The sequence below is a fragment of the Lepeophtheirus salmonis genome, chromosome 5, assembly GCF_016086655.4.
Source record: "Lepeophtheirus salmonis chromosome 5, UVic_Lsal_1.4, whole genome shotgun sequence".
Classification (NCBI taxonomy): Eukaryota; Metazoa; Arthropoda; class Copepoda; order Siphonostomatoida; family Caligidae; genus Lepeophtheirus; species Lepeophtheirus salmonis.
In genome coordinates, this window is record NC_052135.2 from 45,864,276 (window position 1) to 45,888,336 (window position 24,061).

General features: G+C 30.0%; 1 protein-coding gene across 1 annotated transcript in view; it reads right to left on the reverse strand.

The window, feature by feature from the left end:
• LOC121117722 (uncharacterized) overlaps positions 1 to 24,061 on the reverse strand; it is a 106,413-nt gene that overhangs the window by 74,451 nt on the left and 7,901 nt on the right. The gene's annotated exons all lie outside the window — the stretch shown is intronic.

The following is a 24,061-nucleotide window of genomic DNA, read 5'->3' on the forward strand; positions in this document are numbered from 1 at the left end:
TGCTCCACAATTTCCTACTATTGAAAAAAATGAAAACAAAAAACTTTTAAAAGATTTTTAATTTTTACAAATTTTAGTATTTTTTTAAGAAATAACTGTCTTGGAAAAAAACACAATTCTTGAAGAGTGTTTACAGAATTTTCCCCTAAATTGATTTTTCGCCCCTTTTTTTTCAATAGTAAAAACTAAAAGTGAAAAATGGCTGATATTGTCAACGCATGTTATGGATATGTGCACTAACATAATGAAAAAATAAGTCTAAGAATTGAATTAAGAATTAAAAGTTTCACTTTGATAAAAGGGTATACTGAGACTATATATGAAGTATGTATTGCATTTCATTTCCCAATCATTTTTCTATAAGTTTTAAGCTGATATTCGATAACTTTTTGAAAAACTAATTAGCTGATTGTCATCTATCTTTACACACTAAAATTGTTTGATTTGATCAAGAAATGGCAGGGCAATACCTTTCTGCACTTCTCCACGCGGGATCATCTAGAGAGAAACATTTTGAGTGGACTCAAGGTTATTAGAAATACATAATTAAACCATCATGTAATCGGGATTGATAGAATTTTCAATCTGATGTTTTTTACCGGCTGCTGGGCAAGACAGGCAGATTTTGACAAAACATGCAGCCACTCATAGTCTATGACGTCAAATTTAAAAGCATGGTGTAAGTCAAACATGAGTCGCATAACCTTGTATTTCTATTAACATTGAGTAGACTGGATTCTCCACAGCAGGGCTAGCCTCTACTATTACGGGGTCTTACAAGAAACGAGGCACAAATCCCAAGGATAATAACTGATGTTTTCAAAAATTTGAGATTAATTTCGAATCTTATTATCTTTTTCATAAATAAAAGGTAGGCTCTGGGAAGGGTACAAAGTCCAAGGGCATGAAGACTTGGGCTCTTGGAGGGTACAATAATTCATTTTCTTGAGTTCAAGCTTAGCTTAAGTTGATCTTAATGTCATTGTCAGTTTGTAGATGCTTAAGCACATTGTAGATTGTCTTTGAGGACAAAACTTGAAGTTTGACATTGACAATGACATTAAGACCAACAACTTAAGCTAAGCTTGAACTCAAGAAGCAAGAATTATTGTACCCCCCTAAGAGCACAGATTTTCATGCCTTGGACTTTTGAATCTACACGCACATGAAGTAAAAAAGTCTGGAAGTGCTTCCGGGGTTCTGAACATTGATTTGTTGAATTCAAATAATTTCCCGTTATGCTGTAAATACCCCAACTATTAAACAGTTGGAGAGTATGAAGCAATCCGCAAACTATCAGAAACATAACAAAGGCAGAGTTTGTGCATGCCCCCTAGCCCTTACGATGTATTAGATAAACATGTGTGTATATTATATACCTAGTATGAAAATAAAACTTATTTGTGCACCATTTCAAACTCCACCTATGGGGTAGATAGCCAACTTTAACTCAAGGAGGATGGTAAAATATAAAATCATACCCCCTTGTGTGATTTATTTTGCTTTACATCCACAATAATAGTATAAAATGCAGCAAAAACCTGATATGGAAAAAAATGGCCTATTCCTAAATTAACTACGTTATGCATAAGATATCAACGATAAAACTCTATTTGAATAAAGCTTGTGTTATCACTGCATGAGATTAAAACAATTAGATCTTTTTTATACAACGCATAAAGACAAAATAATTTAACAAACATTTATTAGGTTGAGGGTTGATGGGCAACAAATTCGTCAATTCAGAATTTACGAATAGATATCGTCAGATTGAATAGAAACAAATTTAAGATCCGCTCCAAAATTAGAGCTTATATGAAGTCAAAAACAAAAAAACGAAGTTATTATGTATAATAATGAAAATAGTAGAAAAATAATGAGAATAGGGGAAAATATTATTCTTTTTTTTCTAACCATTTTATTATAATCTAGAATATACTAACAAATATTAGATAAATTTAAAACCTCAAAATGGTATGAATTGTTTTGTTTTTGTGGGATTTCTTCCTAAACTTCATCGGCTTTGTGTTCAAGGTAAAAATTAATACGTTTCAATGTATAGGGATAATACTAGTGTTATTAAGAATACCGCCACTATATTGGTACCGGAGTACTGACGCATTTAAAACGGTACCATACATACTGATATTGGAACCGGTACTTACACCTCCATAATGTATAAAAAAATGCCCACCAATAGCGTAACCTCTCAAATATCTAACATGCCAAACAAAATTGTTCTTTATGAAAAACAAATTATTAATTTTCTACTATAAAAAAAGTAGCACAAATTTCTAAGCTGGCCCCATTAAATGCTTGAGGTCGAGGAGGTTGTTATCGTTTAAGTTCGAGTCAACTGTTGTTCTCCTGCAATTTATGATGTATACAGCTATATAAAAAATGTCCTAGAAAGATGGTTTTTTTTTAAGTTGCAACCTAACCAGTATTTTTATTTTCTAAAGCTGTTATCATTATTATTTAATTATTGAAGAGATAATTTTTTCTTGGCTGGGAGAATCAAACATCTATTTTTAAAGATGTTTGATTCTTCCAGTAGTAGTCCCACATAATAAATAACGTGATGGCAGCAAAGTCTCAAACATTCTTCAAAATTTAAGATTACCAAATAAATTTTCGGTTTCTTTTATTTTTTCAACATCTATTTTAATCAATTATTTATAATTAAACGAAGTTTATTGATGAAATAATTAAATGTAGGATTTCTAGGGTAAATCAATAGTTCACAGAAGTATATATTAGTAAACGGGAAAAATCAGAATTGCATAAGCAAATAATAATTTGCCGTCTAAAGCAATATCGTTCTTTCCTATGGAGTACTTACTATGCATTAACTTCAAAAGAAGTAAAAAATAAATAAAATGGTATATCGTATCAACTCCTTTCATTTGAGGTTGGTTTAAAAACTTTTCTGAATAGCAATAACGCTTATAATAATACATAATATATTTTTAAATATGAGAAATAAAATGAAAGTTTTTTTGGGTTGCTTTTAATTTTAAATTCTCTTTGAAGACTAAACTTTTAAGAGAGTTCATGTTCAAAATATATATACAGATAAAGGAACATGAAACCAACTATATATATATATATATATGACCCTGTCAACATAAAAGGATTGATAAGGATTACGTTTGTATTATTAAAAGAATTGTTGTAGATTTCTATCAACAGTTTATCCTTCTTCCCCCTTTGGAGGCGCCACAAACTGGAATTAAAGTAGCCAAAATAGAATGATATGTTGGCATATTTAATCAGAAAGGCCAAATCGGGATCAATATACGTCTTTTAAATAAACAAAAAAGTATTAAACTACTGCCAAAATTCTTGGGTATCTTAACCCATCTCACAAATTTTAAATCTAAGACTCAAATATGCCTATGAAATATTGTGCTGTTTGTATATTAGGATCAAAGAAATAGGAGATTTGTCTTTTTCTGGATTTTCGTTTAAGATTGTTTTTATGTTGATGTACCCCAAGAGTACCTAATATATATATATATATAAATTGTTGTATCTCACCTTTAATTCAGAAGAAGAACAAATAAGGATATTAAAAAAAAAGCAAATAGTGTTTATAAGGACGAAGAAGTGAGGTAATGAAGAAATATAAGAAACTCCATCACTAGAATAAAAGGAAAAATTCAATTGATTTGATTTATAAGTCGTAATTTGTCTTCGATATGTCCAATTAAATACACAACATTAATTAGTTGAGACGAATCATTTTGGATGTAGTTTAATTGCAATTTGCGGTACACGTTAAAGAATACAAGTTTAAGCCTGTCTAAATATTGAGAAAAATCACTCTAGATTGGTTACATATATATTTGTAAGAAAACAAAGTTAATTTAGGAATAATAGCCTTCCTAAAAGGTGGTGTTGCTATGACGTATTTATAAATAAAGCCGCATTTATAAGAACTGTCTTAAAGACGCAATACTTTTTACGATTCAAGTAAAAAAAAAACAGACGAACATAATATATTATTACATAATTTTCAAGCAGACGGGATGGCAAAGACTGTTGGCCTCTCAATTCATGATGAAGAATAAATAAATAAATTCTTAGAGAGAGCAAGTTATTCTAAATATTATCCGTTTTTCAATGCGTAGAGGAACATGGGATATCAAAATGAGGTTATGCATAATATTTATAATTTAATTGTTCTTTTTTGTCAAAATATTCAAAAATATATTATCCAATAGCAAAATTGTGAATTTTCAAGAGGTATAATTAAAAAATTGAAGAAAAATCATAGAATGGAAAAATGATTAATATATTTATTTTATATCATATATATTGAGAGTATACAGTAATGATAAATGGACTGAATTTGTTAGCACTTGATATTTAGTATTTTCTTCATTTAAAAAAGGAAATAATCTTCAAATGTCCATAAAAAGATAATTCATAAACGAGTTTTGTTTGAAAATTAGTTAATTATCGAGATAGAAAATTGATTTTTTCATCTTAAAACATAAATATTAACGACCTGAATCTAGATAAATGATATTAATAAAAATAAGTATTGTAAATTAGAAATACATCTTTCCACAATAATTTAACAACATTACTGTATTTTGCATCACGTTATGAGTATGTTAATTCTACAAAGATGCTTCAAGTAAGTATACATGTATACCTTCTCTTTTGATAACCGGGTATTTGGAACGATATTTTTTTAATTTTTCTTTATTTTTACTACTCGATTCTTGTTTTTTGATAAAAAAAGTTTCAAATAATTAATTCTAAAAATATACTTACAAGCTTATTTAGGTAAATAAAAAACTTTTATCGACCTCTTTATCATTTTGGACTACCAAAACTTTCCTAAATTCTTAAAAATACAAAAAAATATTATCTATTCAACGGTACCCAGTATGTTTGCCTTTAACTACTTTGTTTTTGCCTTAAGATCTTTTGCCTTAAAGCCATTGCACCTCAAGGATATTTTGCCTTAATATATATCTAAATGAGGTTTATACGTCGGTATTGCTTATTTTTGGCTGAAATTGATGTTCCCTTTGAATTTTCTAAACCAAAATATGTAATATTTATTACTATGAAATACATTAAATATGTTTGTTTTCCGTTGGAATAATAATGTCAGGTTCGAATTCATGACATAATAAGATTTTATTATTGTATGAATTGAAATTTAGAGGAATAATTCCATCATTTTTCCAACATAAAACGACTATTTAATGCTTTTTTTATTCATACAGATTACATATTTTGATTAATAAATCCAAAGAAACATCCATTTTAACCAAAAATAATAGAAATGACTAAAAATATCATTTATTTATATATTAAGAGGAAATATAATTGAGGCAAAATTTCCTAAGGCAAAATCTTTCAAAGCAATATTACCTAGCTCCCTAATTAACAGACACAAGGTTTATAACATTGTTACTGAGAACATTCTAAATAAGAAAATTTGACAATCTATCTTTTGATTTATGAGAAACAGGTATATTTCTGAATATTTTCAGAATACATAGTCAAGTCCTAAATAAGGACCGGCACAACACTAGTACTTACTCTTCTGCTACGGGAAGACATCTAACTTTCTCCCTACGATCCAGCTGTTGCGATGGGCGTCGAAAATGAAAACTTCTATAATCTAAGAAAAATCTCAAAGGATACATTTGGTCAATCTTCTACTACCACAAGATCTTGGTGGAGTCCTCCAGACACTTGGCTGTGCCAGCGGACGAAAGGAAGTGAGCCTGAACCTAGACATAGAAAGTGAGTCGTAAGTCCATTTCATCCCAATTGACATTCATCGTGCTCACAAAGAGTATTTGACCAGCTTTGACGTAGGTTTCGTTGGATTCACCTCAATTAACCTCTTCAGGCAGGCCAGAAATGTAAATATCATCTACCTTTGAGACCTTCTGGTAACGTCACCAAAGTTATTCAGAGGCTTATAAACATCATATACAGTCATCTTGGGGTACCCAGTGGAGTAGATTATAGGTATGGCGCTGTTTTCTGCTCAAACTAATTCAGAAATAGTCTCTCTTCGCGTTACTTTCATGGTTGTTGTTGATATTTTCGCCGCCAAATTAAAAACCAAATGGTTTTTAATACCTTGCCCGTTCGCAAATGGCTGATAACTTGACTGCAATGCCCTTGTTATTTATGTATCTGAGTCAAACTTTGTCTGGATGCATCTGTTATAGCTTCTAAATATGATTTTTGATTTTTCAATCTTTAAGTGTAATTTGCATCACTTTTCAAGGATCAATAAGGATAATCTATTAATGAAATATCATTAAGATTAGTTGCAGAATACTGAGTAAATTCAGACCCATGTTTGTGAAAATCATTCTGGATTCTTTTTATATAGACGTGCCACCATTAACATTAACTTTAAAAAAAAAAGGCTTTGGACCAAATATAGTTCAAATGTTTTCTGTTTTTTAAGTTAATTTGAATGGTGGCACGTCTAAGTAAATACTTAAAAAATAAGCATAAAATAAGCCGGCTAACTTTATAATATTTTTTTATGCAAAAACATATTTTGTGTATTTACTGTAAAAACTAATATTTTTTCACCATTTATGTATTCCATTTATCCCTAAGACAAAATGTTATTCTCTATTTTTTTTTCTTTTGTGGAGATAGACCTTAATTATTTGTGTTACTTAGGCAATAAGCAAAAAATAAAGTAATGCAAGGCAGAAAAAGCAATTGAGAGGAGAAAAAATAAGAACATGGCTTTACAAGAGGAAAATCTATTTATTTCTTCATTTCACATCCAATAAATGAGGAGTCATTAAAGAATGGATGAAATCTACAGATCAACAGAGGCAAAAATGTGGTGAGTGTATACAAAATCAGTCTTGAATAAATATCAAGCAAAAAATAAACGACCTTTATTTAATTGTTTACAACATATACGTATACATAGAGGCTCTATAAATATTGCCCTGCGGAATATTACCACCGGAAAATTGACATCAGCGTGAAATTGCTCTCAAGAAAACTTTCTGATGGAAAATCTACCAATGTGAGCCATTTACTGATGGTACTGATCCATCTAAGGATATGTAGGTAATTTTCCCCATCTGTAGAAAAACCATTGAACATAGATAGCGGCCGTTTAAGCTGTCATTGTAAAACTGTTATTGTAAAATAGTCTTTTATTGTTTTGAAGCGGTGGTAGTGGTTTTTTTAATTGCGGGCAATTTTCCATAGATGACAATTTTCCGATGGTAAAACTCCAGATGGAAATCCTCCGCTCCCGATACATTCAAGCCAAACATATTTCGTATCATTTATAGGCTTTGTATTTAAACTTCTAGAATGAGATGAGATACCCAAGAAGGTTAATTATAGTTGGTTTATGATACCTAATTTGACCCAATATGACATTTTATATAAAATATATCCATTTTTATTCTTTCATTGTCACGATGAATGTTTCCTACTTTAAGTGTAATTTGTATCACTTCTAAAGATTAATCAAAATAATTTGTAAATAAAAATTGACGATAATTCGTCAAAGAATACAAATGTAAAACATACACAATTTGATAATGGAGAAAATACATTCTAGTCTGTTTATGTAATCATGGTCTCAAATGGTATATTAGCTCATATTTTTATTTAATTTCAAATTGCAGCAGACTGAATATTTTACCCACTTACAGCCTTAGTATACCGAGCTGCCTCTTAGCATCTATATGTATTTATTTATGAATGGTTTGAGCTATTAACTTCAGTAATTAACTTATTGGGTCAACTATGAGTAGAGTATTAAAATTTGTAAAGCTAGAGTTATTTGAATATCAATATTATTTTGCCAATGAAACTTTGATCCCCACTTTTTTCGTGAATAATTTGAATATATTTGGATAAAAGTGTATGTTATAATTCTTATATTGTAAGTACGGGATTCGAACAACCAAAAATGTATTTTAAGACGTAATCAATATTGTATATCTCAATCTTTCCAACTCCAAAAGTATATGGGAGTTAGCCAATTTTTCCCAACCGTGATACTACTCCCAAAATATTAGTAGGGAATGGGTCATTGCATAACAACAGCTAAATCTCATGCAAACAATTAACATCCAGAACACTAATCAGGGGGCGAGAAAAATATAAACTCGACCACTGATAATAAAATACACATAAATTGTTGGTGTTTTGAAGATAGCACTGAGTCATTTAATAGTAGATAACTGTTCACAGGTTGACAAATAAAATACGGAGTAAATTTTGATGGCAAAGAAGACCAGCCAAGTTCAATTATCTGTCGAATAAAGATGATGCCATTATTATCAACATTTAAAGGCAATTGGGGTCAGAGAGTGCTGTAACATCCGAAAGTACCCAAATATGCACATCTTTTCAATTTCAAGAAATATGTACCAAATGGGAGGATTTTAAATGAACAAAGATAATAATATACATATGAAATACCAAATACGCACGCTCCTATTTGTGTATGCCTCATTTGAGATACACTTATTTGGGAGATCCATGGAGGAAAAGGGTTTAGGGGGTCCCTTTATGGAGGAGCCCACTTACTGTGTTAATGATCAGAGTAATGGAAATTTAACCGAGGAGCACAATATGTATGTACATATATTTATAACTTAATCAAGTTTTTTGGATGGAATATAAAAAGTTCGTTTTTATATTTACTCCCAAAGAAAGACCAGAACACCAAAGCTATAAACCAAGTGACGAAATGAGAACCAGGTGATCCATATTTGTCCAAACATGTTGAGAAAACTTTTTACGAAGTTTACAGTAATAATATTAAAAGTAAAACAAACTATGCAACATACAGTAAGTTAACCCTTTTAACAGAATTAACGAGGTGAATTCTGCGAAGACAGGAAAAAGTTGCATCCGTTTTTAGGTAACATGATATAGTGGCGCCATCTATGATGTCATAAAAAGCGACATCTAGCGTTAAAAAAGATACAAATAAGATATAGAATCTACTCAAGTTAACAGGATTTTTACGCCAATTTGTTTTAAAGCATTAGAGCACACGACAATGGATGGAGCACGACGTTACCTCACTTGCTGCCAGTTGTCGATTTTTCTCCTTTTTTTTCCAAATTAGTGTTCTGAATGTTGAGTGGTTGAATTAGAAATTAGCTTATTTTAAGCAGTGAACAATTTGCAAAAATTATCGAATGTTATCCCCTAGTTGAGAAGAATTGGGTAACTAACAAATTAATTTGAGCCTTTCTTCTGTTTATTTTCCCGAAAAAAAAGTTGCGTGACACAATAAGGTAAACGTCCAAACAACTACATAGCAATCATATGAAAGTAAGAGATGCTGTGAGTTAAACATGAAAAGTACTAAAAAACAAAAAAATATACTACTTTTAGGTGATGTGATCATTGTGGAGGTCTCCCATGTTGAAATAATCGTAAATAATCAAATTATATATATAGGACTTTTATGAGAAGACAGGTCCCTTTTATATGTTATATGAGAACTTTATTGAAATACACTCAGTTTAACTTAGTAATTCTTCGTGGCGTGTTCCTTCATATATATATTTTTTTCTTTTATCAATTAAGAAAAACGGTGAATTATTGCCATGTTGTTAAATTGTATGTCATAATAGGATTTACAAATAAAAGTACTTGAACTTTTACAGTCTATCCAAAATATATATCTCTAAATTACAATTTTATTATAAATCAGGCGATTCGCATGAAAAGACAATTTATATTTTTGCCTTTTTTTTATTATAAAATATCATTTTTGAGTTTGAAAATTTGTGGATGTACATTTTTTCATGACGTAATGGCACCACAAATACGAGTCCCAAAATCAATTTAGTATCGTCCCTTTTTAAAATGCTTCAGTATCCCAGAACCACTAAAGTACAGGTATACCAAATAACACTAGTCGGAGAATTTGTGCAATTTTAACAATATTAGAACAATGTTATCCTTAAAATATTTATTAGTTTTTGAAAATATAAATAACTAATGGAATATTTAATCATTATTCGTAGGAGGTGAATGTCTGAAGGGGTATAAATCATGTTGCAAGTAAAAGTTAGGTGTCCTATTACATGTCAATAATAGACTAATCAACTGCAGATTAAAATTACATTTAGTGAATGTTCAGTGTAGTGGAATATTAAATTGTCATATTTTTCAAATACGTCCCATTTATATATATTGAATAACAATCATAAAAAGGTTATATGCAGGCTGTGAATTGTGATTCCTCACTTTATATAAAATATATTTCCTATACCAACATATTTTAGGGAGAAAACAAAACAAAACTTAACATATGCTTAAATGAGAGGGAAAAAATCAAGTTTGAATAACCTTGAATGTTTCTTTCTTTCTTTTTAACCATTTTCCTGAAAGTGAGTACATAACTTAGATGCAAGTGTTTGTGTCTTGAAAGTAAATTTTAAAGATACATATTATTTAAACATTCTATAGTTATAGACTTTGAACTTGTTAATATAATTGAAATTTTTTATCATAAATATTAATGACATCATTCATCTTGTAATGTTCATTATATGTAAATATCGTCGCAATTAACCTCGCTGAAAAATAAAAAACTCGCTGAAATAAATCCTCCATCGTATAAATACCGCTATGATGACACTCACTGAAAAAAAAACACCTCGTTCAAATGACTTATCAGTTATTAGCCATGCCGTACGTTAGTGTCTAGAGCGAAACCTGCCGGTGCCTCGACGCTACATGCAAAATACCTCTGAGATTTGATTACTATGACTATATTGTTAATTCTTGGATGTAAAATGACTGTTCTTTATTCCGGCAAAACATACAGACAAACTTTGCTTTATTAATAATGAATAATGTTATACACATACATATCTCTTTTTTTCACAATAAACTTTTGTTTCTTTCAAACTTTGACAGAGATAAACGACCAGAAGACATCATAGAACAATGCAATTTTGCATAGGTTATTTTCTTACATATTGACAACTTTTATATTTAGAAAAAAGTTTAAAATCTAAATGCACATATATACATTTGACGTATATAATTTAATTATGCCCATATCTTCAGACTATGGATTTGTATAGTAATAATAGGATCGTACTAGCTGCCGTCATTCTCGCACATTTAACCCCTGTATGGTGATCTATGAAGGGGTGGGTGGGAGGGGAAGGAGTAATAAGACAACAAATCGATAGGTACATAGTAATACTACATACAAAGTAAAAGAGACTGAAAGAAAAATCAATAGTGAATGTCTAGAAATCCCACGATTTTCTTTCCCTATTTCTACTACAATCTACACAGTAAGGAATTGGAGAAGGAACAACAAAACAAAACAAAAACTGAGGGAAATAAGACGCACGTCATTCAGAAATTACCTTTACAATATTTTTAAAATAGAGCCATAGAGTCAGAAAGAATTACGGCTCAAAAATCAATATCAAAAGTATAACAAGGGTTTCTAAGTTCTATAGTTACAATTAGATATCATAATTATTTATATGTATAATCACACGTAGCTACTCAATAATTATAACACGTATATGTCCTCTATTCCAGAATGAAAGGATACTAATAAGAGTTTGAGAAAAAAAAATATGTGATGACGTATTAGTACTTTAGTCTCTAGAACTCTCACTAACAAAAACAGTGCTCCCTGTATCCGAGAGTTAATTCATTTATAGATACCAGTATTTATTGTTGTTTACAATCTTAACATATATGTACTGTAAATGCATATGAGTCAAAAAAGCAAATCCACGTGGCAAAGCTATCAAACAAAGTGACGTAATATGTCCATTCGATTAAAAATATTTCCTTTGCTACATGAAAACTTTTCTCTCCACAAGATGTTGCTTTTCATATACGATCATAAGAAATGAAGTTACTTTATCATACAAAAGTTATTATACCTCTATGGCTGCAATGTGCAAACAGCTTATCATTGTTTAATATGAAATATTAGAGAGAAAAAAAATTACTTAATTATTCTAATTACTGCTTATTCATCCCTATTTTTCAATTATCCTCTACTCCTCTTCTCAATAAGAAATAAAATATTATATGAGAAAAAGAATCTCCTTTTCAATTAATTGTGTTTTTGACAATCAATAAACATGATAGACTCGAGGGAATATAATATATTCATAGATTAAAAAATATGATAAAGGAAGAGGTGAAAAGAAGTTTCATATTTTTCAAAGCTGTTATCATTGTTATTTCCTACTTGAAGAGAGAACAATAATTATAAAGTAATCACAAGTGCGTGAAAGACGAGGAGTAACAGTGAATATTTGTGGCGGAGTTATAAGTATAAGTCCTTGTTGTACTTGAAGTGTAATTGAGGATCGACATCAGAATAATTCCTGCCTACATCATTGCAACATACCAGGAGGAAACATGAAACTTAAGCACTTTGAAAGAAATAATAAAATAGCCTGCCATTCTTTAATTATAAATTTAATATTAAGATTTATTACGATTTTTCTGATACTTAGTTTATGTCAAATTGATTTATTCTATTCGGCCGCCATTGTCCTCATAAATGGCGACAAGCCTCTTGCAATAAGAGTTACAAGTATTGCGAATGAAGATAGGCCCTAGAGCAGCCCACTTTTCGTCGACGGAGGAATTCATGGCTTCAAAGTTCGCGTAAAGGATGGTACTGACCTTGAAAACGTCGATGTAAATGGATTCCGTGAGTCTGTAAACCTCCGGAAACCAGATAAGGGCATTAATAATAGGGTTTCCCCTCTCTTTAGTCTCAGTGCGGTATAGACTCTTCTTAACATTGTAGATGGTCTACGAGCCATTCCTGTCAGCCTGTCCACCTCTTTTGGAGTGAGCCCCGCACGAAGAAGAGTTGATGCACAAAGCCTTGAATCTCGCTGCGAGGACATTTCTCGTCCTATTTAAAGAATGCAAAAAGCAGCAGGTGCTTAAGATACATGGCTACCTAAACAATTACAGACAGTTTTAATGTCCACACATAACCTTTCAAAATCAATTTCATACAAGTTTGTAAGTTTCAATTTTGTATCCGGTATGGAATGGGGTCTATTTCCTATATGTCATAGATGCTAGATGCTAATTTAATGACGTCTAAGCTGCTCTTCCCCCAAACATTCTTTAACTTGTCAAGGTGTCCACGTTAAATTTTGTTTTTTGGCCATACCAACAGATATATTCATCACTGACATATATTCATTTAAGTAACTGAACAAGTGGTGATGAAAAAAAAATTACTAAATATAAAGTAATCTAGTAATTTGAATGTGCCCTACAACATCCACATAGGTTAATATGTGGTCATAATTTTATGATAGTTTGAATTTAAAATCATTATCCATTTCTTAGAAATCAATATTTTTGAATGTTGAGACCATTCTTGCTGGATTAAAAATGAATAATGTGGATCTGTCCTATCTTTCACCAAGAGTTGTTGATATTTTTGGATATCAAAGAATACGTCTAAAAAACCAAAAAAATTGAGATGTGTAACTTAAATTTTTATAAGTTTTTAGACGTATTCTTTGATATCCAAAAATATCAACAACTCTTGGTAAAAGATAGGAGAGATACACCTTTTTTCATATCATCAACTCATTACTATCAACGGTTCTTATTTAAGGCTAAAACACTCTTTGATAGTAATGAGTTGATAATATGCTTATTATAAGTACTTGGATAAGTTAGTGTCTATATGATGACAAAAAAAAGTTATTCGTAGTCCCTTTTCGAGCTTTTTACAAACACTTTAAAGGTAATATAAAAAATAAACAATAATAAAACTGTATAACTTGAAGCCCAATCTGCATAATGTAAAGAAACATTTTCGACCAAATTATATATAAGACCCAAGAAGGGAGGTAACTAATGAATTTAATACCCACTAGAAAACAAATTAAAACTTGAACAATTATCTTAGACAAAAGAACTTTCATGTATCTAAAATTCCATGATAAAACGATGGAAGGAATAACTTCTGAAAAAAAGATTAAGAACCAGTGCTCTAGCCCTTTTTAAGTGTTCTGAATATTGATTTGTTAATATTATTATTTATTTATTTTAAAGCTGCAAACAACTCTTTAACATCAAATGATTGATTGATCCAGCATTTGGAAAGAATGATTTGATTTGGTGTATTAACTGAAAATATGAGATCCATACGCAAAATTAACCAGAAATCTCCAAGAATAGTAATGAAAATTTCATTAGAAAAGATTCGTCATTTTAATTAATTTAAAGAAATATATATATTTGGAATAGAAATCGATCTCTTTATTTTGATACTTCAGCACAGGTTCTGGGTATTTTTCTGCAAAGTCCCACGACAACCGATTATGGTTTGGGACTCCCAATGCTCAGGGCTCATTGCAAATCACTCCTGCAACCTTATGCCATTGTAATCAGTAGTGTTGAGATCAGGTACGGAACCTAATCTTTTTCAGTTCGGTCTCAAGTGATTTAACTCGACGGAGTAGGATTATTTCGGTTGATACGGCAGTCTTATACCGTAGACATATTTTTTTTCGTTTTGAAATAGTCGATCGATTTTTTACAATCGATCGTTTATGGAATGATGTCCTTACAAATCCTGTAAGGCACACAACACTATAAACTTCATTCTACTCATGCAATGATCACAGTTTTGGAACACAAATGACGTCCTTTACAATTCATTTATAAAATTACTCTCTTCAAATTTAAATGAGATCGATCCAGACAATTTTTTAAGAGACCTATTTAAAACCAAAAAATTTCGTCAGGACCATCTAGACAGATTCTTTCTCTGTGAGTCATCAAGAACAAAATGTTGTATGTAACCGATAGAGGCCAAGCCTATTTAGAGAACCAAATATGTTCGGTACAACAATAGTTCTAATAATCTCATATCGGTCTAGGATAGCCAGACTGACACTCAAGACCCAAGTAACAATAGAATAATAATTTTTTTGGGCTTATTTCCTAGTTTTTTAGGAAAGATTGAAAGATATAATAAAGATCACATCACGTCAAAATTGAAGTTTGATGGAACAACTTTTACATCCGCATAAATAGCATCCCTACAATGTGGTTTATAAAATATTCTTCCATTAATTACTGTCAAAGGACCATGATAGATTGTGCTTCAATCCTTTAATGCTAGGACATTATAACAATATCAAAGTAATTACATTTAAAACACTTGTTATTTTTGACATAAATATACTCCAAAATTAATTATTATCCAAAAAATTAAAGAGATAATTTCTTTCCCAGATAGTCATTTATCATCATCCTTTGTACATACAACATTTAATGAGAACGCTTTTGTGAGAATAAAAAAGTATCTTCCAAGTTTTTATTACACACAAGAGGACAGAGGGAAAACAACACAGCAGCTCTAATTATGATGAAATATGAAAAGATTATCTTTCTTCGTTAAGAAAAGTTAAGATGAAGAGGAAGGAGAAAATAAGATTTATACAACAAAGTAATGCGAAGCATATGGCAGTACAAATAATTCCTATCAAATAGGGGTCATCAAGAGTATTTTGCTTGTTTAATATTCGGAAAAGAAGATGCAGTGCATCAGCAATAAAGCAATCTCGAAGAAAAATTAGAAAAATACAAACTTCCCTAAATAATTTTGTGGGTAAGTACTTCATATTAGATGTAGAGTAAACATCTTTGTACGTAAAAAAGAGCGCAGGGAAATTATTATAATTTTATTTAAATTCATATTACATATATTTATTTACTTATGCATTTTAAAACAATTTACACCAAAGATATTCGATAATGCTTACTTCGGAGGGTGAAGTTTACAGTACGTCTATCTTTTAAATAATGATCACAAAAGAAAAAAGAGCACACGCAACAATTTTTTTCCTTTTTAATTTCTAAACTTAGTTTTTCCTAACAAAAACGCTAACTCTAATTATTTGTGGGGATAGCAGGAGCAAAATATGATGTACTACTGAATTAAGACTGAATTAAATGGGCCTGTTTTTTCGTGATTTCATCCTTCAAACGCTCCAACAGTGATATGTAATAACCTCTATTGATATTCTATGCTTATGATGATGATTATTATTATACCATACACATCCCAAAATACTGATGACATAATCTTGCCAGCCAACTGTTGCTTCATTGCACGCTTTGAAATTAGTAGATCGCGTGCAATCCACTTGGATGACTTAGGAGTGTAGTAAAGAAGCCATGTGTCACATATTGTCTAAAATTATATTACTTACGGTTGAATTTCAATAAGAATGGTTCTAAATCATGATCACGTTGTCGTTTTTAATCGATAGTGAGCTCGCAAACATTGACTCAGTACACAGCTTTTTTATGTCCAAATATTCATGGACGATATGTCCAACCCCTTCCTTTGATATTTGTAGAGTATCAGCTACTTTACGAGCAATCAAAATTACTTTTCGGAACTTTTTAATGTTTTCGTCGGTAACGGTCTATTTCAGATGTCCACTGCTTGAATGAAAAATGACTTTACGGAATAAATTAATGCATACATACAAACTTTGAATTATTAATATGGAAGATTTACGGATAATCGAACTGTGGGCACTTGAATTTTATCATTTGTGAACAAATAATCCCAAAAGTCAAATATTATTTATGTAATACAACCAAGAACTTATAGAATTTTCATCGGTGCTAGGTAAGCTTAAACAATTTTTTCTCAGGACATTTTGCCTTAAAGCCACTTTGCCTCAAGGAAATTTCGCCTTAATATATTAATATATTCAGTACAGTTGGAGAAATCTGGAATCGTTACAGAAAGATGAGAACAATGGTTTTTGTCTCCTCATGAACCTTATTTCTTGTCGAAAGAGTACGAAACCGGCTGCACTATTTAGTCATTCAAGAGATTTGAATCCTCCGTGTTGTATATCTAGTACTGTGACTTTATATCTGAGAGTAATAAGATCAAAACTTAGCAATGGCATAATTATACGCCTGATAAAGAAATTAAGCTAAACTTATTATCCCGTCGTATAATTATAAAATAATGAAATGCTTTATTTAGTAATCTTTAAAAAAAAATACAATATGGAATAACATATTTTTTCAAAAAAAAAAAGAATTTACTATTATGACAACCTTTTCCAAATAAAAAGCTGAGTGATTTTTTCGGTTTGGTCTTAAGTTATTTTTTGTAGACTGATATTTCGGTCTGGGCCACCGTCTCGGACCGTGGACAGATTTTTTTCGGTCTCATATTATGAGAGACCAAATTTCTTTTTTATTCTGGATCAACCGTCATTGATTTTTTTTTAATCTCAAAAGTACAAGATATTCTCTAGAATAAATACTGTATATATATAATATAAATTTATTCATTTCGATTATAAAAGCAAATGAGTTGTGTAATACACAATAAGTCAATTAAGTAATAAGCATTAAGAAGACAGATTGTTATATAACATTGTAACCTATTATATTTATTGGATATTGGTATGTACAGAATTCTAATATTTGTATCTATGTTTATAAGTACGAGTAATAGTCACCATTAGGTCATTATTAAATCCAATAAAGATTATTATATATATAAAAGAATTAAGAATCCGGAAAAATCTAGACCGAATTTCTCTATGAGATCGGTGTAGACAGAGTTTTTTTGTTGGACCGAATTAGTTCATTCCAAAAAAAAATGTAATAGTCTCAGACCGGTCTAGGATTTCCAGAACGAAACCCATCACTAGTTATTCCTTTTGGATCCCATACTAATTTTTCGTATAATCATTGAGTATAAAAAAGGTTAAAGCTCTACGAAAAAAATGGTAAAATAGAACTTGCGGCTTGACTGGGGCGCCATGTTTAATATTTCGCAATAATGTCTTAATTGTATTTTTTTGCACAAATACTACTATTTAGAAATATTTAAATTAAAGCACTTGCTCCTCTAAGTACCTTGCAAGTAAATATTTTTGAAATTGGTTAACTGTTAGCGAAGTTTTAACTCACTGAAGTTCAAGGATTCTTCAAAAAGGGCCAAAATTTGAGGGAAGTTGAAATTTTAGACAAAGTGTTTTTTGTTGGGATAAACAACCAGACCAAAAATTATATAAATCGGTGATGATGATGTCGTGAGTGTGTAGACTTCACATGGAATATCCCATATGTATCTTGTTGTTAGTTTTAGATTTTTTTTTACTTATGGTCCTCTTATCCGTATTCTGAACATTGATTGGTTGATTTCAAATGACCTCTAGTTAATGTGCTGCGAACAATTCCAAACTATTATTAAACAATAACTCTGTAGTTAAAAATGATTAGCGAACTACTGAAAACTAGTTTGTGGCCTTGTTTTTCCTTTTTTTATTTACTTGGTAATAGTGGATTAAAAAAGTATTCGCATGGCAAGTTAAATTTGAAGAAAAATTGATAACGTGGAAGGATCAACTGTTTACTAACGGATGTTATTCCTATATTCCAGTTTATTTTTGAAAGAAAGGTTGCTATATACTATCAGGGTGCCAGTAATTTTGACTCAAGACATTTTTCCTCAAACCCAATTTGACTCAAGGATATTTGGCCTCTATATATAAATAAATAAAGTTTATCTGTGGTTATTTTTCATTTTTCGTTGAAAGTGATGTTCGCTTTGGATATTTTTAAGTCAAAATATACAATATAAATAAATGTATGGAATTTTTGTTTGCTGTTGGAATAATCAAGGAATTATACTCTTACCCCATATCATGTTTGTTCGTTAATCCATGAATATTTTCTAGTATGAATAATCCATCATGTCTAATGATAATTACTAACATAGAAGTGATTAGCAATTCTTCAAATTCGAATCGTTGCGTGTTTATTTATTTTTGTTTTTCATGTTATACTAATTTTATTGTCTAATTTGTCTCTTGTTCAAATTCATGAGATAATAAGATTTTATTGGTGTATGCATTTAAATTTTGGGGCATGATTCCATCATTATTCCAACCGGAAACAACCATTTAATGCGTTTTATATTAATACACATTACATATTTTGATAAAAAATTTCAAAAAAAAACATCAATTTGAACCAAAAATAACAAAAAAGGCCTAAAAATCTCATTTATTTTTATGTTAAAGCGATATATTCTTGAAGCTAAATGACTTAAAGGAAAAATAGTTTAAGGCAAAACTAACTAGCGCCTCAATAAAGATAATGACGTGAGGCCAGAAAGATCTCCATTACTACTGTATCATAAACTATTGAGGACATATTTCAGGCAAGGTTTTGCAAGTTAGCCCAAATACATTCACATACATCTAAGTTAAATTGATTATTCGAATATATAGAATATATTTTAACCATATTGTCGTTGATAGAAGAATTCAACCGCATTTGAAATATATGTGCTGTGGTTATCAAAGCACAAAATGCAATATATATATATATATAATGTATGTACTTATAGGATCATTTTATTAGGGTTCACGACAAATCCTTTACGTATTAATGTCCTTTTATCACGAAAAATAAACAGACGGAGTCACACTCTCCGATATTGGCAATATCTAAAAATAAAAAATAAATGGCTTAAAACTGAAAACACTAACCTGTGAGTACATATTAGTGCAGGAGCCGTATAAAAGGGGCGCCAATATTTTAGAATTTAAAATTATCACATAGGTGGACTGACCATATCTTGATTTCCAAAAAAGAAAAAAAGTGGCCTAGGAGCGTTGCTAGCTTTAATCATGGGAGAGGGGGGAGGGGAGATTTAGACCCAAGATTATTAACACTGGTCTAGTATTACTTATATAAATTAGTCTAGTATATATATATATATATACTAGGAGAGGGTACCCGAGTTGCAGAGCTGAATAGAAACAAAAATTGAAGGTAGATAAAAGAGCCAAAAAGAGGGACGTAGAAAGATAAGGAGAGAAAGAGATAGATATTGAAAGAGACAGAGAAAATGAGGTGTTATATCGGTTAAAAACAAGCTCTTAATTACCTCAGAGATCCAAAAAAGTATCATAAGAATATGGTTGGTTATTTTATATGTCTACTTGCTAAATTTCAGAGTGATTTGTTCCACTATTTTGGAGTCCAAGAGTGATAACACCAAAAACAAACTATAATAAAAATGGTCTCTCAAAAAAGGGCTAGCAACACCACTGATGTTATCGAACTAGTGTCTGTTTTAAAAGGGGGATGTAAATATTTTCAAATGAGTAAAATTTAAGACTAAATTTTTATTCTTGTTTATGATCTTGGTTTTTTTTTTTTTGTTTTTACATTGATTATTGATACTATTATTACATAAAATTCCAGTTGTAATAAACTCGTATTAAGGTGATCAACCTTTCTCACTTGCAAGAACATTTAATCTTTCAACATTCTCAAAATCGACTTAATCCATAAAAAACTAAGCATTTTATGAATTTATAAAAAAGTTCTGCTGACGTTCAGGACAGCATGTAAACATAGAACATGTCCAGACAAAATATAGCAATTGCTTAGCTACATATAGCATCAAAAAAAAATTATTTAATGACAGTTTCTGGCCCTTCCAATGAGTGTTATGTTCAATCGCAATTTTCTTGATCACTTAAAAAAAGATAAAAAATAAAATTTCTGCACAGTGTTATGAATTGTTCAACATGTTCAACCTTATTTATGCCAATCTATGAAAAAGTTGCCAGAACCTTTCAATTTGCCAATACCTTAGTGTTTAGATTTCAGCGTCGTACCCGGTATCACGCATAAAATAGCTTAATTAGCATCAAACTTCGCCATTCAGTTTTTTTAGTGTCCCAACAGAAAGAGAGTCTCTGTGCAGAATGTTGGAAATATCAACTCAAAAATGGGACATTATAATATTTACTTTGTACATGTTTCTGTTTACGACACTTAGAATTAGTTTTTTTTTTTTTTTTTTTTTGTATAATTACAAACAAAAAAAAAAATGAAACCATACATAGATGACATGGGCATAACTTGACACATTAATTTTAGGGCGGAGTGATCAATTTGTAAAATACTTCACTTTTCAACAGAATAATAAATACAAAAATAGAATAAAGATAATTATTTTTGTGTCAAACGAGGTGAAAAAAACGTTTTTAAATTCATGAATCAGCATATAATTTAAAGCATTCATAGATGTTCAAACCGTTTTTGCACTTACAATCATCCTAAATAAGTACTCTAAATCCATGCCAAATCATTAAGGATTTTCCTCAAGTTGATACCATATCTATTTTGTACTAACGAGAGTTCCTAGTATTGTTCGGAGTTATTAGGAGTCCACAAACATGCAAAAAGACAGACATATTGTTTTAATAAAACCGAATATAATCCTAAATTGATCTTTTTTATGACACGCTGAGCATTAGGTACAAATTCTTGTTGAAAAATTGTTATTTTTTAGATCACGCAGTTTTAAGTTCTCACTCCAAAATAAGGCGTCCACCGACAAAATTTGCTATCTTAATATAGATTGTGAGCCACATATCTTTAAAATATGATTTTTATTTAGAGGGAGGTTAATATATATATTTTTTTTAATTTTCACACTTACAATTCATTTTTTCACATGGACATTTCAATCAGATATGTGCCTTTTCAAAGCAAAAATAAAGAAACTTTCTTATTATTAATCGAAAGATTATGGTCCATTTTATTTTTGTTGAATGGCCTTTTTTGAGGAAAAAGATCAAGCTTTTTGGATTATTTTTCCTAGACTGTTTCAATGTTTAATTTGATGGCGGGTTTTTTGAGAAAGTAATCTTTTTCCTATTTTTTAAACAGTCATTTTTGTAGAAAAGGGTATAAAGTTACTGCATACAAAATCAAATAATTATGAGAGAATTCGAAGTTTTCCGAACTTTAATCATCTATGGGGCCCACCCTTCCTTAACTATTATCATTAAGTCTCAAAAAGTGTTAACTTTTGTTTAAAGATATATAGAATATGTGAGACAAAGACTTATCAGTTTATGATATAGGATTCGCAAATATATATTAAAAATCATCCTGAAAAATAATATTAAAACCATCATAAAATGTTTGCAATAAATAAAATATATAGGATTTTAATCAAATTTTCTTTTAAAACAATTACATTTGTAGAAAGTCAAGATACAATTGACCTAGGTAAATAAATAAACAAAGAAGAAAACTCGATTTATATTTTTACTTCTAAAAATAACCAATACATTTATTAATCTAAAATATTGACAAGGCGGCTCAAAAAATTTCAAATACAATGATATACTTTTTTTATTTTGATTGAATTTATTTTTCATTACAGTTCATTTTCAAAGTGATTGGTTCTTTCATTTTTGCTCTAAAATTATAACTCAGTTATTTATATATTTGCCATAGCTATGAAAATAAAAAAGTTTTATAAAAAATTGATACTACATAATGTTGTTCTGTCATTTTATTTAAATCAGTGAAATATTTTTTTTTTCTTTTTGATATAATATACTTATCACAGCAGTTCCAATTTTTAGTAGAAGTTGCAGGAAACTAATTCTTGTTAACATCAAAAAGCTACAGTCATAAAATTAACATTGGTTATTGTGGCAAAAATCAATATTTTTTGTAACTTTTCTTATAGATATTGACTAAAAACTAATTTTGAGAGTTAAATGTAATTTTTTTAAAGGAACCATATTTTGGTAATAATAGAGTCATTTTTTTAATATTTGTGTTGTAATATATATTGCCCGTCAACATAAAAGCAAACTAGAATTATTTTTATCAAAATTGAGTGTGGATGACATTTATATTCTTCGAAAAATTATCCATAGGATTTTTTCTTAAGGTGGAGGTTATTGAAAATAATTTATATTCTTGCTTTTATTATAAAGGATATCTTTATTGTGGTGAGGAAGGAGTTAGAAATTTAAGGGGTTATGTCACCGACAGGTAATTTTTTTTATGTCGTAGTAGAACTACGAGTATCAGCTCCAAAATCAGTTAAGTATAGTACCATTTGAAATGTGTCGGTATACCAATAATACTAGTCTAAGTCAAACTAGCTCAAAAAAAAAACTAGGGCAAAAAATTATAATTGTGACGTCATGGTCACACAACCTTTCATTACAAATGAAACACTTATTCTAAAAATGTGATGGTACAATGGACCCTAAGGTTCCAGCGCCAATGTAAAGATTTCCTCTTCTCTTTATTGCAAAACAGAGATGAAGTTTTTTTAAACTCATCTTTTGGGAGTGAAACCCCATTCTCAAGAATATATAATAAGGAAAAAATGTATTTTTTAAAGAATTGGATTTAGTAAAAAATTATTAACACATCTCGAATAAAAAATGGTTTCTTAAATTCAGAAGAATTAAATGCGGTGGCCTATTCTCAATATAATAATCAATCAATCGATCATATTTTACTTTATCGGCGTAAATACATGTCTACACGGTAATTGGGTGACTCATGCATCTGAGAAAAAGTAACACTATAATATTAAATAAATTAATTGAAAGGCATAATGGGATCAAAGAAGATTAAAGAAGTGAAATAGAAAAAAAATCTTTTCGGAATAATTATTATCATTATCTTCCTCATTTTGATGAATGACGCACATGGAAAATATTTATTTGAAGTTTGTGGGAAGACACTATTTAAATATAGAGGATTCCATTGCTAGTGATTATTCAAAAAATGGTATAAATTAGGATTGTGTTGACTAGAAAAATTATCGAAATCCGAAAACTTGTGAATTAATTGGGCTGAAATACTTTTTCGTGATATCCTGAAGTTTCAAAAAATATATGTATGTGGGATATTAAAGATAGTTAATATTAATTTAAAAATAAAATAATAAATTAGTGTGTTTTTACGAAGTCGAATTTATAATTTAATAAGTATATTGAGTTACGAGAATTAATTAAATGAGTCTTGCAATATTAAAAATACATCGAATCTTGGAATACATGATAGATACTTCCCAAATAATCACGTTTGGAGTATGTAATAGCGTAAATACAGTATGAACGTACATATTGAATCAATACAATGTTCGGCCTCTTGGTATGGCGAGATGTGATTACTAACAATGATGAAGAATGTATGGAAT